Genomic DNA, 17,500 nt, shown 5'->3' on the forward strand with positions numbered 1-17,500 from the left:
AATTTAATAAATTCAAATTTTTTAAATAGGAATAAACCGATTTGTAAAAAAAAGACGCTAGAAATATTCCCCAAAAAGTGAAACTCAAAGAAAAAGTTGCGTTTGTGAAAAATTCATAATAATTCATAAAATTTTCTGAATCTTTATGTAAAAGATCTATAAACGGAATTAACAATTTTGATAAAATATCCAAATGTATTCCGTCTTGACTGAAAGAAATTCCTACAGCACCAACGAATAAAGTAAAGAGCGCTAAAATAAGCATAGAAAATCGCATAGTATTGTTAGATTCATTAGGATATAAACAAGCAGTTTTTTTAGTGCCAAAATGCATAATACCAAAAACAAGATGTTTTATATTTTTAATATTTTGATTAACGCGATGTAGATATCTCTTCCGGATAAAAAAAGAAGTTATTTCATTCTTTTTTATTTTTAGTAAAACTAAGAAAAAATTTTCGTTTTTTCTTTTAAGTTTTACTTGTTTCTTCCCCCATAAAGATATTGAATAGAATGAACTATTTTTTTTTCCATTAAAATTCAAAAAATGAACGTTTAAATATCCCTCAAAAACAAGTAAATAAATTCGAAACATATAAAATGCAGTTAATCCTGCTGCAGAACAAGCTATTATTGCAAAAATTGGTGAATACAACCAACTATCATTAAGAATCTCATCCTTAGACCAAAAACAGGCAAAGGGTGGAATACCGCAAAGAGAGAGTGTACCCACTAAAAAAAAAGTTTTTGTAATTGGTACATGTTTTGTTAAACCGCCCATAAAAACCATATTTTGACTTTTAGCTGGAGAATATCCGACAAGAGCTTCCATTGAATGAATAATGGATCCAGATCCTAAAAACAACAATGCTTTTGAATAAGCATGAGTAATCAAATGAAATAAAGCACCTCGATAAGATCCCATACCCAAAGCTAACATCATATAACCCAATTGAGACATTGTAGAATAGGCCAAATTTTTCTTAATATCTTTTTGAGCAATAGCTAAAGTAGCTCCTAATATTACTGTTATTATACCTATAAAAGCTATTGCGTTCATTATTTTGGGTAGCACTATGAAAAGAGGAAAAAGACGAGCCACAAGAAAAATTCCAGCGGCTACCATAGTAGCAGCATGTATAAGGGCAGAAATTGGAGTAGGTCCCTCCATAGCATCGGGTAGCCATACATGAAGAGGAAATTGGGCAGATTTTGCAACTGAGCCACAAAATAGCAAGAGGGCAAACAGAGTAAAAAAAAAAATATTCATTTCATTTTTAGAAATCAAATTATTTATAATTTGAAACAAATGCCGAAATTCCAAACTACCCGTTATCCAATAAAGACCTAAAATTCCCAATAATAAACCAAAATCCCCTACACGATTCGTTACAAATGCTTTTTGACAAGCATTTGCCGCAATAGGGCGGGTGAACCAAAAGCCTATTAATAAATAAGAACACATTCCAATTAATTCCCAAAAAAAATAAATTTGTATCAAATTCGAACTAGTAACTAATCCCAACATTGAAATATTAAAAAGAGTAAGATAAGCAAAAAATCTCAAATATCCTTGATCATGAGACATATAATTATCACTATAAATAAGAACGAGAATGCCAACCGTAGTAATTAATATTGACATAATAGAAGTAAGTGAATCGATCAAGTACCCAAACTCTAAAGAAATATCATTATTTATGGTCCAAGACCATACATATTGAAAAAACAAACTATTCTTGATTTGATGAATAGACAAATCAAGCGAAAAAATCATAACTATAGTTAACAATAAGATACTAGGAAAAGCCCAAATACGGCGAATATTTTTCGTTGCAGTGGGAAAAAGTAGAAGTCCCACTCCTATTAACATCGGAACTGGGAATGGAATAAAAGGTATGATCCATGAATATTGATGTGTATATTCCATACAATAAAGAAAAAAAATTAGGATTCTAATGAATTTGGTTTCTTAGGTTTTTCTTTTATCTTTTTTGTAAAGTAAAGGAATGGTTTCGGTTAATAACAAAGAAAGATAGAATTTAATAAAATAGAATAATCGATTATTCATTATTCTGACTCTTTGGACAATATTTTTTGAACATTGGTTTAGTTCATTAAATTTAACTTAACTAATTAAGTTTTTATTACAATAAGAAATAGCGATTTGGGGAAAACTTTCTAAAAAGTATTATATTCTTATTATAAATATAATAAAAACAAAAATGGAAATTCAAATATATAAAATATATGTCTAATTAGAGATAAACTTAATTTTCATTTACCGCAAAATGTCTTTCACATAAAATTCTATAACAATATAAAAAACTATACTAATTCTATGGCAGTTCCAAAAAAGCGCACGTCTATATCAAAAAAACTTATTCGGAACACTTTATGGAAAAAGAAGGGATATTTTACAGCATTAAAAGCTTTTTCATTAGGGCAATCTATTTTTACGGGGAATTCAAAAAGCTTTTTCTGTAACAAATATAAACGTTAGAATAATTTCAATTAACTGGATTCAACGACTCTTTTTTAAATACAAAAATATGAATATAAAATTGATATAGAATATAAGATTCAGTTATGAATTTAGGATATTTACATTCTATATTATGATATTTACATTCTATATTTAATAGATTCTAATAGAATTCTTTAAAATTATTTTATTGAATGTTTAGTAAACAAATATTGTGTTTTAATTGATTCTTTGAATCTCGACAATTGACTAAAATTGGGTTATTATGGTTTCGAGTCAGCCGCTATGGTGAAATTGGTAGACACGCTGCTCTTAGGAAGCAGTGCTAGAGCATCTCGGTTCGAGTCCGAGTAGCGGCATCTTATCTTCTAAAAAAAAGTTCCTATAAAGAATTATTATTTCTATTCCAAGTATTTCTATTTTTTCATTCTATATGGTATTTTCCACTTTAGAGCATATATTAACTCATATATCCTTTTCGGTCGTATCTATTTTAATTTCAATTCATTTGATAACCTTATTATTAGGCAATGAAATCATAGGATTATACAATTTGTTCAAAAAAGGCATGATAATAACCTTTTTTTGTATCACAGGATTGTTAGTTACTCGTTGGATTTTTTCAGGCCATTTACCATTTAGTAATTTATATGAATCATTAATATTTCTTTCATGGACTTTTTCTATCTTTTATATGGTTCTTTGCTTCAAAAAACAAAAAAATGACTATTTCAATACAATAATAACACCAAGTATTCTTTTTACCCAAGGCTTTGCTACTTCGGGTCTTTTAACCGAAATGCATGAATCCTTAAAATTAGTGCCTGCTTTACAGTCCCATTGGTTAATGATGCACGTAAGTATGATGATATTGGGTTATACAACTCTTTTATGTGGATCATTAATATCAGTGGCTATTTTAGTCATTACATTTCAAGAACTCATACAAATTCTTGGTAAAAGCAAGACTTTGTTTTTTTTTAATGAATCCTTTTCTTTTGCTGAAATCAAATATATGAATATGAATGATAAAAAGAATATTTTACAACAAACTCCTTTTCCGTTTTATTCGTCTTATAGAAATTATTATAGATATCAATTTATTCAACAATTGGATCGTTGGGGTTACCGTACTATTAGTCTAGGTTTTATCTTTTTAACAATAGGTAATATATCTGGAGCAGTATGGGCTAATGAGGCATGGGGATCATATTGGAATTGGGATCCAAAGGAAACTTGGGCTTTTATTACTTGGACTATTTTCGCAATTTATTTACATACTAGAAAAAATAAAAAATTGGAATATAGAAATTCTTCAATAGTGGCCTCCATAGGCTTTCTTATAATTTGGATATGTTATTTAGGGATAAATCTTTTAGGAATAGGACTACATAGTTATGGTTCATTTACACCTAATTAATTTAAAAAAATTCACAAATATTGGGAACATTCTATAGAATAAGAAAAAAAACTCCCAATAAAATGATTAAGACCCCATTGAATCAAGTAATGTAATATTGATTCAAGGGGTTCTCACAAACAACAAAAATATTCAATTAGAATTCAATTTCATTTTTATGTAATTAAGAAAATACAAAAAGAAATCCATTTTTTTTTATTGTGCATCGGATTGATTTCTATTTTTTCTTTTTCATTTATTCCCAAAAACTATCTATAAAAAATGAGAGAGAATAGCTTCAACCTTGTCAGCCGAAATTGAAAAAATAAAATCTGGATAAATGCCAATACTTATTACGGGTATAAGGATAGAAATTGAAATAAATAATTCTCGTGGCCCCGAATCAAAAAAATAAGAATTTTGTTTATTAAAAAGCTTGTATCCATAAAACATTTGACGTAAGATAGATAATAAATAAATAGGAGTTAATATCATTCCAATTGCAGTTACAAAAGTTATGAGTATTTTTGTGATGAAAAGATATTTTTGATTGGTAATTATTCCCAATAATACTATAAATTCTGCAACAAAACCGCTCATGCCCGGTAATGCAAGAGAAGCCATCGATAAGGTAGTGAAAATCGTGAATATTTTTGGCATTGGGATAGCCATTCCACCCATTTCGTCGAGATAAAGAAGACGTAGTCTATCATAACTAGTTCCCGCCAAGAAAAAAAGGGCAGCACCAATAAATCCGTGAGAGATTATTTGTAAAATAGCCCCATTCAGCCCTGTCTCGCTTATAGAACCAATTCCTAAAATTAAGAAACCCATATGAGAGACCGAGGAATAAGCTATTCTTTTTTTTACATTGCGTTGACCAAGAGATGTTGAAGCTGCATAGATTATTTGAATGGAACCTAATAACATTAACCAGGGACAAAATATAGAATGAGCGCGAGATAATAATTCCATATTAATTCGAACCAACCCATATGCTCCCATTTTTAATAATATTCCGGCTAAAAGCATACAAGTGCTGTAATGCGCCTCTCCATGGGTATCAGGTAACCATGTATGTAAGGGTATAATTGGTGATTTGACAGCAAAAGCAATAAGAAATCCCATATAGAAGATTATTTCCAGTGCCACGGGATATGATTGATTAGTTAATGATTCAAAATTTAATGTTGGTTCATTAGAACTATAGAAACCCATACCCAGAATTCCCAGTAATAAAAAAACAGAACTTCCCGCAGTGTACAAAATAAACTTTGTAGCTGAATACAAACGTTTTTTTCCACCCCACATAGATAAAAGTAGATAAACGGGAATTAATTCTAATTCCCACATGATGAAAAAAAGTAAAATGTCTTGAGAAGAAAATGTTCCTAGTTGACCACTATACATTGCTAACATTAGAAAATAGAATAATTTAGATTCTCGAGTAACCGGTTGAGCTGATAACGTAGCTAACGTAGTGATAAATCCCGTTAATAAAAGGGGTCCTAGAGAGAGTCCATCTATTCCGAATCTCCAGTAAAAGTCAAAAAAATGGATCCATTTATAATTTTCTGTCAATTGGATTAGTGGATCATCTAATTCGAAATGATAACAAAATACATAGGTTATTAGAAGGAGATCTATGAAACATATACAATAAGTATACCATTTAATTGTCTTATTTCCTTTATGGGGAAATAAGACAATTAAAGAACCTCCGACTATTGGCAAAACTACAACTGTTGTTAACCAAGGAAAATAATTCGTGATAAAAATAAGATATACTTAGACTACAAAAACCCGGGCTCAAAATATTTTTTTATTTTGAGCCCGGGTTTTTGCCAGTAAAAAAAAGTACTTGTATGCGGTTCTTTTTGAAACGTATCAATAAGCTAGACCCATGCTTCGAGTTGTTTCATGCCATAAATAAACTCTAACACTTAAGAAATCCGTCGGACAGGCGGATTCACACCTCTTACAACCAACACAGTCCTCTGTTCTTGGGGCAGAAGCAATTTGTTTAGCTTTACATCCGTCCCAAGGTATCATTTCTAATACATCTGTTGGGCAGGCTCGTACACATTGAGTACATCCTATACATGTATCATAAATCTTTACTGAATGTGACATTGGAACATAATCCTTGAACATCAAAAATTCAACATTTTCAATCTAGTAAATTGGTAAACCAATTATATATATCTATATATGATATATATATATCTATATATATATATCTATATTATATACCAGATGAATCAATGATTTATAAGAATTTTGCTACTAAAAATATATTTATAGATTAATAACTAATAAGAGAATAGAACCAAGATACTTTGATTTCTTATCTTTGTTTTCGCAAACGCAAACATGATTAAAAAGGATATATCATTTCTGCTAATTTGAATGGATTATATAGTACACACTATTCAAAATTAGACTTTTTTTTATGAATAATACTATTTATTCAACAAATTTGATTGATTGATACGGGTTGATTTTCTATTACGATATATTGAGGAAACAATAGCTGGTCCGATAGCTGCTTCAGCGGCTGCAACAGCTATAACAAAAATTGAAAAAATATTTCCTTTTAGTTGCCGCCTATCAAAAAAATCAGAAAAGGTTACGAGATTTATATTAACTGCATTTAGTATAAGTTCAAGACACATAAGGGCTCTAACCATATTTCGGCTCGTGATCAATCCATAGATACCTATAGAAAATAAATAAGCACTCAAAACAAGTGTATGCTCGAATATCATTGACCAACTCCTTTTCAATTTTTATTCATTTCGATATGAATATGAATTCAACGGATTTTATTGCCTAACATAATAAGTCTACAACAAAATCAAGTATTTGCAAAAAGATTTTATACTTTATACATAAATATTCTTTTTCCTTAACATATAATTCAACAAAAAAGAAATGTAATAAATTCTAACAAAATGTAATTTATATTATTTTATTAGTTCGAAAACTTTCTTATTGGCGAGCCACAAAAATTGCACCTATTAAAGCAACTAAAAGAATTATTGAAATTAGTTCAAATGGAAGAAAAAAATCTGTTGATAAATGAATTCCAATTTGTTGACTAGTACTTATCAAATCTTGCTCTAAAATCTGATTGGGTCTTGTCGTCCAAATAATTCCGTGCCATGATGTCTCTAGAATAGTAGTTATTTGTGAAAGAAAGATACTGGTACAAACCATCAAAGTAATTCCATCCCCAACGGTCCAAACACGAAAATTTTGGTAATAGTCCGAACCATTCATAAACATCACAGCAAATATTATTAAAACATTTATAGCGCCCACGTAAATAAGTAGCTGTGAGGCAGCTACGAAATGGGAGTTTGATAAAATATAGAATAAAGATACACAAACAAGAACTAGTCCCAATGAAAAAGCAGAAAAAATCGGATTCGTAAAGAATACTACTCCTAGACTTCCTAATATGAGACCTGATCCAAGAAAGATTAAAATAAAATCATGTAGCGATTCGGACAAATCCATTATATGTAAAATAAAAGATAAATAGAAATTTCATGACCTTATTGATATGACCAGGAAAAAACTTGTTAAATACGAAAATTATCTGTGCATAGAAATTCACCAAATCCTAAGATAAGATATGTGAATTGTTATTAGGTACAGTTGTTATAGAATCAATGGAATTTCATTCTTTTCTTTATGCCAAAGAGTCATTTCAAAAAAATAGAATATCTTTTTTTTTATTCTATATATAGAGAAATTCAATTATTTTTGTGAAGAATTTTGAAATCATTTTATTTGAATTGTTCGAATTGTATAATCATCAATTACTGATACTGGTAAACGACCCAAAGCAATTAGATTATAATTCAATTCGTGGCGATCATAAGTTGAAAGTTCATATTCTTCGGTCATTGATAAACAATTTGTTGGACAATACTCAATACAGTTACCACAAAATATACAGATTCCAAAATCAATACTGTAATTAAGCAACCGTTTTTTTCGAATATCAGTTTCTAGTTTCCAATCAACAATGGGTAGATCTATAGGACAGACACGAACACATACTTCACAAGCAATGCATTTATCAAATTCAAAATGTATTCGACCGCGAAAACGTTCTGATGAGATTATTTTTTCATAAGGATATTGAATAGTTACGGGTAACCTATTTGCATGAGATAAGGTAATCATGAGACCTTGACCAATATATCTAGCAGCTCGTATTATTTGTTCACTATAATTTATGAATTCAGTTACCATAAGGAACATATCGTGAATAGCTCTGAATATTTTTTTTCTTTCTCTTGTTTAAAACAAGTTCTGAATTTTGAATATAGAAGGTCCACATTTTTTTTACAGTGAAAACAGTTGAGACGACGTTGTTAATAATAGATTACCAAGAGAAATGGGTAAAAGAAACTTCCACCCAAGATTTAATAATTGATCTATTCGTAGCCTAGGCAAAGTCCATCTTGTTGTGATAGAAACGAATATGAATAAATAAGTTTTAACTAGTGTAATAAAGATACCAATTATCGTTACAAAAACTCCGTATGTTTTATTTATTTGAAAAAAATTAGAAACGAAGATGTACGGAATAGAGAAATTTGAACCACCAAAATAAAGAACTGTTACAAATAAGGAAGAAACGAATAGGTTTAAATAGGAAGCAACATAAAATAAACCAAATTTGATACCGGAATATTCGGTTTGATAACCCGCTATTAGTTCTTCTTCCGCTTCTGGTAAATCAAAAGGTAATCTTTCACATTCTGCTAGGGAAGAGATTAGAAAAACGAGGAAACCCATAGGTTGCCGCCACAAATTCCATCCCCAAAAACCATATTTGGATTGTGCATCAACTATATCAACTGTACTTAAACTGTTAGATAATCCTAGTCGGTGATGACATTACTGTTACCATCTCTATTACAGAACCGTACATGAGATTTTCATCTCATACGGCTCCTTTAAAGCCTTAAAAAAATATAAGAACCCGGCCAATTATTTCTCCCTTGATATATCCCTAAGATAGATAAGATTCTATTTTCTCGGACGGTTCTGAATTAGACCCATGGAATTCTGTCTGTTCTAAAAAAAATTTTTAAATGAATACACACTTATTTAAAAAATAAAAACATTTGCACATTTATTGAATTTCTTTAGATAAATAAAAAATACAAAAGGTACTTCTGAATTGATCTCATCCTTTAAAAAATTCAAAATTAAATTTGTTGAGTAATAACTTAATTTCATTTTTGCATAAAATACTCTTTTAAAATTATCAAGAACTCCCACATCATTTTCGATTCCGAAAAATAATTAGATGTTCTTTTTTTAAATTATGATTATCTCCATAAATATGGAGTATATAAGACAAAAAAGAAAAAGGAGATCACTTTTACCTCTTATCTTATTCCTTTTTGTGCAAGCAAAAGGGGACTTCAAAAAATTAAAGGATTATTTCGTTCCTGATAGTTATTTATTCAATCAATGGATGGAAGTATACTCTAGATCGGAATTGGGGGGAGTACTGCCTTATTTTTTCTACCAACTTCAAGTCCCCATTAGTATTCTTTTTATATTATACATAAATTGGATAATTTAAAAAAGAAATATACGTTACTAATCTTTTGTGTATTTTGGTGTTTCTAGCCATCCATTAATTTTTTTTATTATATTAATGCCTTTTTTTAATTTTGTTAATATATGTATGCTAATTCATACAAATGATATTGAAAATTTGAAAAAGGTTGGTCTTTTGCGTCCGCTTCAAGACAGGATTACTAATCAACAAATCTTGGGAAAAACAACCACTTCTATACATAGAATATAATATATAGAATCTAATTCTAGAATTTCATTGATTTTTTCACCTTATTCTTATACATAGAAAATTAGACTCAATATTTTTACTGCAATTTGAAATCATCATACTTTCTCTATAAGTAATAGAGTATTCTATAAATTATATTCAAAAAAAGCTGTTTTATTGCACTCATATAACTATCTGATTCAATTATTCAATCCAAATGCGAAAAGAATATATATATATTCTTTATAGATTCTTTTTGTACTTTAAATATAAGGAGAGGCTTATAAGAAATAGTATCAAAAAATTTATGTCTCAACGAAGCACACATAGAGATATCGATAACACACATAGAGTTAATGGTATTTCATAACTAATTGATTGAGCAGCTGCTCGTAGACCACCCAAAAAGGAATATTTATTATTTGACCCATATCCTGACATAAGAAGTCCAATGGGGGCAATACTCGAAATAGCAATCCATAAAAAAACACCAATATTCAGATCAGATAAAACAAAGTTATAGCCAAAAGGAATTACTGAATAGCTTATTATAATGGATATGACTGAGATAGATGGGCCGAAACTAAATAAACGAATATCTCCTCTAGATGGAATAAGATTCTCTTTAAAAAGTAATTTTGTTCCGTCTGCTAGAGCTTGAAGAACTCCAAAAGGACCGGTGTATTCAGGTCCAATACGCTGTTGTATCCCTGCAGATATTTCTCTTTCTAACCATACAATTGCTAGTACACTTATAGTAATTCCTAATATCAAAATAAAAATAGGCACAAATACCCAAAGAATTCCATATATCTCTTTCAAAAATTGCAATCTGAAAAAAAAATGTATATCTTGTATTTCTGTTAAATCAATTATCATTTCAACGATCAACTTCTCCCATAATAATATCTATGCTACCTAGTATTGTCATAATATCGGCCAATTTCATTCTTTTAACTAATTGAGGAAGAATTTGCAAATTTATAAAACCGGGCGGATGAATTTTCCATCTCCAAGGAAAACCATTTTGATCCCCTATTAGAAAAATCCCTAATTCTCCCTTGGGGGCTTCAACTCTTACATAAAGTTCTTGTTTTGGCAATTCAAAACTCGGAGACGATTTTTTACTAATAAATCGATACTCAAACTCATTCCATTCTGGCTCTTTTTCTCTATCAAAGCAGCGGATTTCTAAATTTTCATATGGACCGCCGGGAAGTCCTTCCAAAGCCTGTTGAATAATTTTTATGGATTCTATCATTTCACCAATTCGAACTAAATAACGAGCTAATGAATCTCCTTCTTTTTGCCATTGAACTTCCCAATGAAATTCTTCGTAACATTCATAATTATCCACTTTACGTAGATCCCATTGTATTCCGGAAGCCCGAAGCATCGGTCCTGATAAACCCCAATTAATAACTTCTTTTACATCAACAACACCGACGCCCTCAACCCGTTCTAAAAAAATAGGATTTCGCGTAATAAGTTTTTGATATTCAGCAATACTTGTTAAAAAATAATCGCAGAAATCATAACATTTATCTATCCAACCATAAGGTAGATCAGTCGCTACCCCTCCGATACGAAAAAAATTATGCATCATTCTCATACCTGTGGCAGCTTCAAATAGATCATATATTAATTCTCTTTCTCTGAAAATATAGAAAAAAGGTGTTTGTGCACCAATATCTGCCATAAAAGGTCCTAGCCATAGTAGGTGAGAAGCTATACGGCTTAACTCCAACATTATTACTCGGATATAGCTGGCTCTTTTAGGTACTTGAATATTTCCCAACTGTTCTGGTCCATTTACAGTTATTGCTTCTGTGAACATTGTAGCTAAATAGTCCCAACGTGTTACATAAGGCAGATATTGTATAATTGTTCGGTTTTCCGCTATTTTTTCCATTCCTCTGTGTAAATAACCCAATATCGGTTCACAATCAATAACATCCTCACCATCTAGAGTAACAATAAGTCTAAGAACACCGTGCATTGATGGGTGGTGAGGCCCCATATTGACTATCATGAAGTCCTTTCTTTTCGTTGAGATATTCATAGGTTTTTGCTCGATTTATTCTTTTATGAATCGCTTAAAAAAAAAGTTCATCCAAATTCAAGATCTAATAAATCGAATAATTGAAAATTACTCTTCAATTTAACGAATTTGTGACTGCCGAATATTAAACTGATTGATTAATTTTTTATACCGTATTCCATCTTTCTTTGACAAATAAGACAGTAATCTTTGCCGTTTTCCCAAAATTTTACGTAAACCTGTTTGGGATGAGTAGTCTTTTCGGTGCAATTCAAAATGTGAAGTAAGTCTTCGTATTCTATTGGTAAATTTGAATATTTGAAATTCAACCAATCCCGGTTTTTTTCCTTTTTTTTCTTGTGAAATAACAGGTATAAATGACTTTTTTACCATAAAAAAATAAAAGTTTTTCCTTCTCCTCGATTTTTATAGATATTTTTATTGATCAGTAATTAGAATGACACTCATTTTTAATTTTTTGATAGAAATCCGAAATCTAATTTTTTTGATAACTGAAATCAATCCAATTGAAATAGAGAATTTAAATAGATATAGTATAAAGGAGACTAGTTTGATATATAAAAAAGAATTGTATACATTACATTAGATAAAAAAAGATAATTTTGTTAATGCTTTTTTTTTATGTATACATCATTGAATTAAAATCAATGCCATACCAAAATACGTGTATTTGTTTAACCTATGTATCTATCTATAGATAGATACATATGCTAAATAGAAAACAAAATTAGATTAACGAATTTTCACACGCGGATACATATGTATCCTTACTATACTGAAACGGCTTCCATTATGGGTATTAAACCAATAACGATTTATACAAGCTAAATCTTCTAATCGATATTTTGGCCAAAGAAAAATTTTGAAATTCATTAGTTTTTTTTTCTCTTTCTCATTTCTTTTTTTAGTCAAAACTTTAAAACAATTTTGGACTTTATTTTCATTATAAAATATTGTGTTTCTATGCATACTATTTATATTATTTGGATCTAAACAAATTCTAATTCTCAACTCTCTACGACGTCTAGCAGATAAAATGTTTTCAGGAACAAGTAAATTAAATTTCTCGTTTTCTTTGTTTTCTGTTATCTTTTGATCTTTTGTTCTTGTAATGTATTTATCAAAAAATTTCTTATTAACATGAATTTTTTCTGAGTATTTTTTATAAATTTTGCGTTTATTCTTATGAATTAATGAAAAACCCATCATTTTATACTTAAAAAATTGTTTATTATTTTTTCTAGACAGGCGAACTGGTTCGATAACAAATAGTTCTTTTTTCCTAAATTTATTATTTTTCTTTTTCCTTAAGCCTGAAAGAGTTAAATTCGTCTGTTTTTGAATCATCATAATATCTAGACCTAGTTCTCCTCTTTGAATAGAGGCTATAGTAATTTTTCTTAAATTTGTCAATCTAATAAGGAGACAATATACTTTTACATTGTTAAATATTTTTTGACCTAAGAAATTTTTCCAGTTTAAATGGAAATTCAAAAAATTTCTTACTAAGAATTGAAGTTCTGCCTCCATATTGTTCTTGGGTTTTTTTTTCGATGTTCTAAAAACATCTATTTTTTTTTTCTTTCTAGTAATATTCTTTTCACTAACATTTTTATTTCCTTTAGAATGTAAAAAAAGAGAATGTAAATAAAGTAATTTTATTGGTATAATTTGCGAGTTACCCCTAAATGTATTATAAAATATCACAAATTTGGAAAAGAACCAAAATTCCGGATTGCATATGGAACGATTTAGTATTTTTCTATTGATTCCCGTCCAATCCAAATATTTTCTATCCGGATTTATAATAATAGTATCTTCTGCTATATAATTCTTGATAAAAATATTACTTATTCTATCAAATAAGTCTTTTTTATATGTATTGTAATTAGAAGAAATCATTGTGTTTTTATTTGATTGAAATAGGGATCTATATCGATAAATATATGAGTCTTTCTTATTTGCATAATTCATAAAATTATAGGATAAAAGATCGTATTTATATTGTTTTCTAATTTTTTTTTTTAATGGGATTCCTTGTTGTTCTTTGTAAAGAATTAATGGGCTTTTTCCATATGAATCCCATTTGGTTAAATTTTTATTTTGAGTTACACCACATTTAGTGATTCTATTTCTCCATTTTTGTGATACTAATTTTGACCAGCTACTGTTAGATAAGTTATATTGATAATAATTATTCTTTAACCAATTTGTCCATTGATTTAGTTCAGAATTGAGCAGGTTATTTTGTTTTCTTTTAGAATGAACTATTCCTTGTGCTCCAAAAAAAGAATCCTTTATTTCATTTTTCAGAAAAAAAAAATTTTTATTATATTGAAAAAGAAGTCTTAACTTATATATGTTTATGTTAATAATTCGGGTTTGTAACAAATTTAAAAATACATATGGTTGTGACAAAAAGGAGACATCAAAATAATTATGTGAATTCGCATTCTTATTCTTATTATTAAAATATTTGTGTAATTTTAAAAGAAAGGGAATTATACTTTGATTTGTTTTATAACTTCTTTCTGTATTTGGTTCATTATCGTAAAGCCATTTATTTAAAAATTTTTTTGTTGATTCAAGAAAAAGTTGTAGCTGGATTTTCGGAATACAAATGATATATAGAAAGATATCTATGTATATTTTTTTCATCAAAAATTGAAAAAAAGAATGTGATTTTTTAGTTAAGCTAATATTTCTTCTTTGGAATATCTGCAAAATTTTTTTTTCGAATTCTATCCTTTTACTATCATAAATTTTTTTCTTCGAATGAATATTTGTCTCGCGAATTCCAAGTCCTCTTTTCTTTTCTTCTTTTTTCATTTTTTCTATTTTTTTAATAACTACTTTTCTCTTAGTATTGAGATCCTTTATAGATTTTTTTTTCAATGAAAAATTTGTCGACTTTATCGATTGAATTGAAATGGTTGCTTCAGAAATCATTGAATTATTCTTCCAAATTGTTGAATATTTTTTGTTTTCGCTCAATTCATCGAGTTTTGGGGGTTTCCTTTTAATAAAAAAATATTTTAAATTTAAAAATTCTTGTTTTTTTTTCGTGAGGAATACTATACTTTTTCTAATAATTTCAAGAATACTTTGGATGATCCCTTTTGCTTTTTCTATTACGATATTTAGAAACAGTTTGAATTTTTCACTTAAAACTTTTAGAACTAGAAAAGTGAAAAATTCAAATTTTTTCTTTTTTTTTTTTAGTTCTTTTAAAATGGGGTCGAAAAAGGAAAGTGGATTTTTCGTGGAACTAGAAAAAGGCAATTCAACTTCCATCCCCCAAACTGTTAAAAAACAAAAGTTCTTTTTTTTCTTTGAATTTTTTTTGTTTTCATTACATCGTATTTTAGATTTATGCCAAGGTTTTAGACGAAAAGGAAATAATATTTTTATCTGAATCCCATCTGTTAGCCATTTTTGCGGAAACTCTCTTTCGGATAATTGAACGCCGTTATACGTGCATTTAATATATATTTCTCTCTTCCAATCCATATAATCTTCAGACCATTCTGGAATTTGAAAAAATAGTATACGAATTGTATTTTTAATTATTATAAATGAAGGTAATAGAATATATTTCCTAATAAAGCATTGGGTTATTAATAAAACACCTCTTATTACTTGAGCAAATATAATGCTATCCCAGGCTTCTGCTATTTCTATACGTTTTCTTTCTGCATTTTCCTTTTTTGCTTCCTCCTCTTTTTTTTTCGGACTTTTTTTTGTTTTTTCCTCTATAGAACCTAAAATTTGAAATTCTGTCTTTTTACGAATCCAAATATTTAACATAAAAAATCTTTTCATTGATTTTAAACTATGAAAAGAAAAGAATATTGATTTTTCAATTTTATCCAAAAAAAGCGGCGAATGCACCCTTTTTTGAAAAAATTTCCAAGTAACTGTTTTCCGTCTTTGAGCACGGATAGATCCTTTGATTATGTCTCTTCGAAAATCCGATTGTTGGGAATAACGTCTTAAAGCCAATTCGTTTTTTTGTTCATTATTTTCAGTATCTCCACGATCACGATAAGTCTTGTATTTTTTAAAAAATTTATCTTTATTAGTCAAAATGACTACACGTTTGCCTTTTCTAGAACGAATTTGAGAATTATCTGCTTCAATTTTTCCACCTAGTTGTTCTAATTCGTCCATCAATTTGTATGACCACCGAGGTACTTTTTTACAGATTTCGTTTCTTTTAATAGACTTAGTGTTCTTTCGATTTACTTTTCTTTTTTCGTTCAAATCAGTTGTAATTGCATCAAATAATATTTTGATTATTTGTTTTTTTTCTGCGTCATAATTATAATTCATTTTTACTTGTTCAGGTTCTGTAAATAAATAAGGTACGTGCGAATTTAAGCTTGACACTAATGAAAATTGACTGATTAGATTAAAAAGAAATGTAGTTACTAATAATTTTTTATCAAATGTTTTTCTATTTTCCTCTAATTTTGGAGAATTACTATTATTCTTTTTAGAAATCTTATTATAAAGAAAGATATCTTGAATTTTATTTATAAAAATGTTATTTTTTTTGTAAGTTTTTTCATGTTGGATTGAGGTTGAAAAACCGTTTTTTATTTGTCCACGGAAGGGTCCGTTTAACAAAGGATCTTTTCTTTTAGTTAAATATTTTTTTTTAGTTTCATCATCACAAAATCGAATTCTATTTTCGAATATATCGAGAGAAATCAATTTCTTATCTATCAGTTTTGTGCGATTTATAAATTCATTGCTCAATTTGTTTATTTTTTCTTCATTCCTATAGTACGAATCATTATACAAATCATCAGAGGAAATTTTCTTTTTTGTGAAGAAATCTATTTTTGTTTCCATCAGTTTTTCAAAACTTGATAAATTTTGTGGATACGTAAAAGATATTTTTTCTCTTCCATCACGTTGATATGTATGAAAAAAAAATTCTGAAATTTCATTTTTTACCATGTTTTCAAATTCATTATTTTTTATATATCGAAATGGACGCTTCCATCGTTTATAATTGAAAAGAATATTTATAAGAGGTTTTTGTAACATATCTTTATCTTTTTTTTTTCCTTTTTTAGAAATTTCATTGCTTTGTTTACTTTCTAATACTAATAGTTTTTTATTAAAAAAGGGGAGAGGTGTTCTTCCTAAATAATATAAACAGGTAACAAATAAGAAAAAAGCAAAGATTTTAAACATATAATTTCTAAATTCTGACAGAATGTCTTTTTTTGATTGAATACGGACATTAGATTTAATCCAATTATTTTGCTGTATGCAGATTAATAAAAATTCAATCCATTTTATAAAAAAAGTATGACCTATTATCCAACCAATAAAACTACTTGTTAAAAATAGCAATTTATTGTTACATCGAAACAAATAAATATTGATGAATCTCATGAATATGGAACTCGGTAAGAAAAGGGGATTTAAAAATTGAAAAAGAAGATTCTGAAAGAATCTTCTTTGAATACTAAAATTACGTATTGAATTTGGATTCTTGTATCCATAATTCAAAAAGTTTTTTTGACTATTGCCGAAGAACTGAAATAAAAGATAGGGTATAGCTATGACAGTTATTGTATGGGGTCTACCCAATGCTAAATGCAAAGGCGCATAATAGATAGACATGAACATTATGAGCTGTCCCGTAATAAACCCAGTTGTTGCTGCTATTTTCTTCTCGGTTCCTTCTTCCACAAGTCTAGCTCGAAGAAGGAAGAG

The sequence above is a fragment of the Vigna unguiculata genome, chromosome 11 (assembly GCF_037176805.1).
Source record: "Vigna unguiculata cultivar grain cowpea cultivar isolate G323 ecotype 2 chromosome 11, ASM3717680v1, whole genome shotgun sequence".
Lineage (NCBI taxonomy): Eukaryota > Viridiplantae > Streptophyta > Magnoliopsida > Fabales > Fabaceae > Vigna > Vigna unguiculata.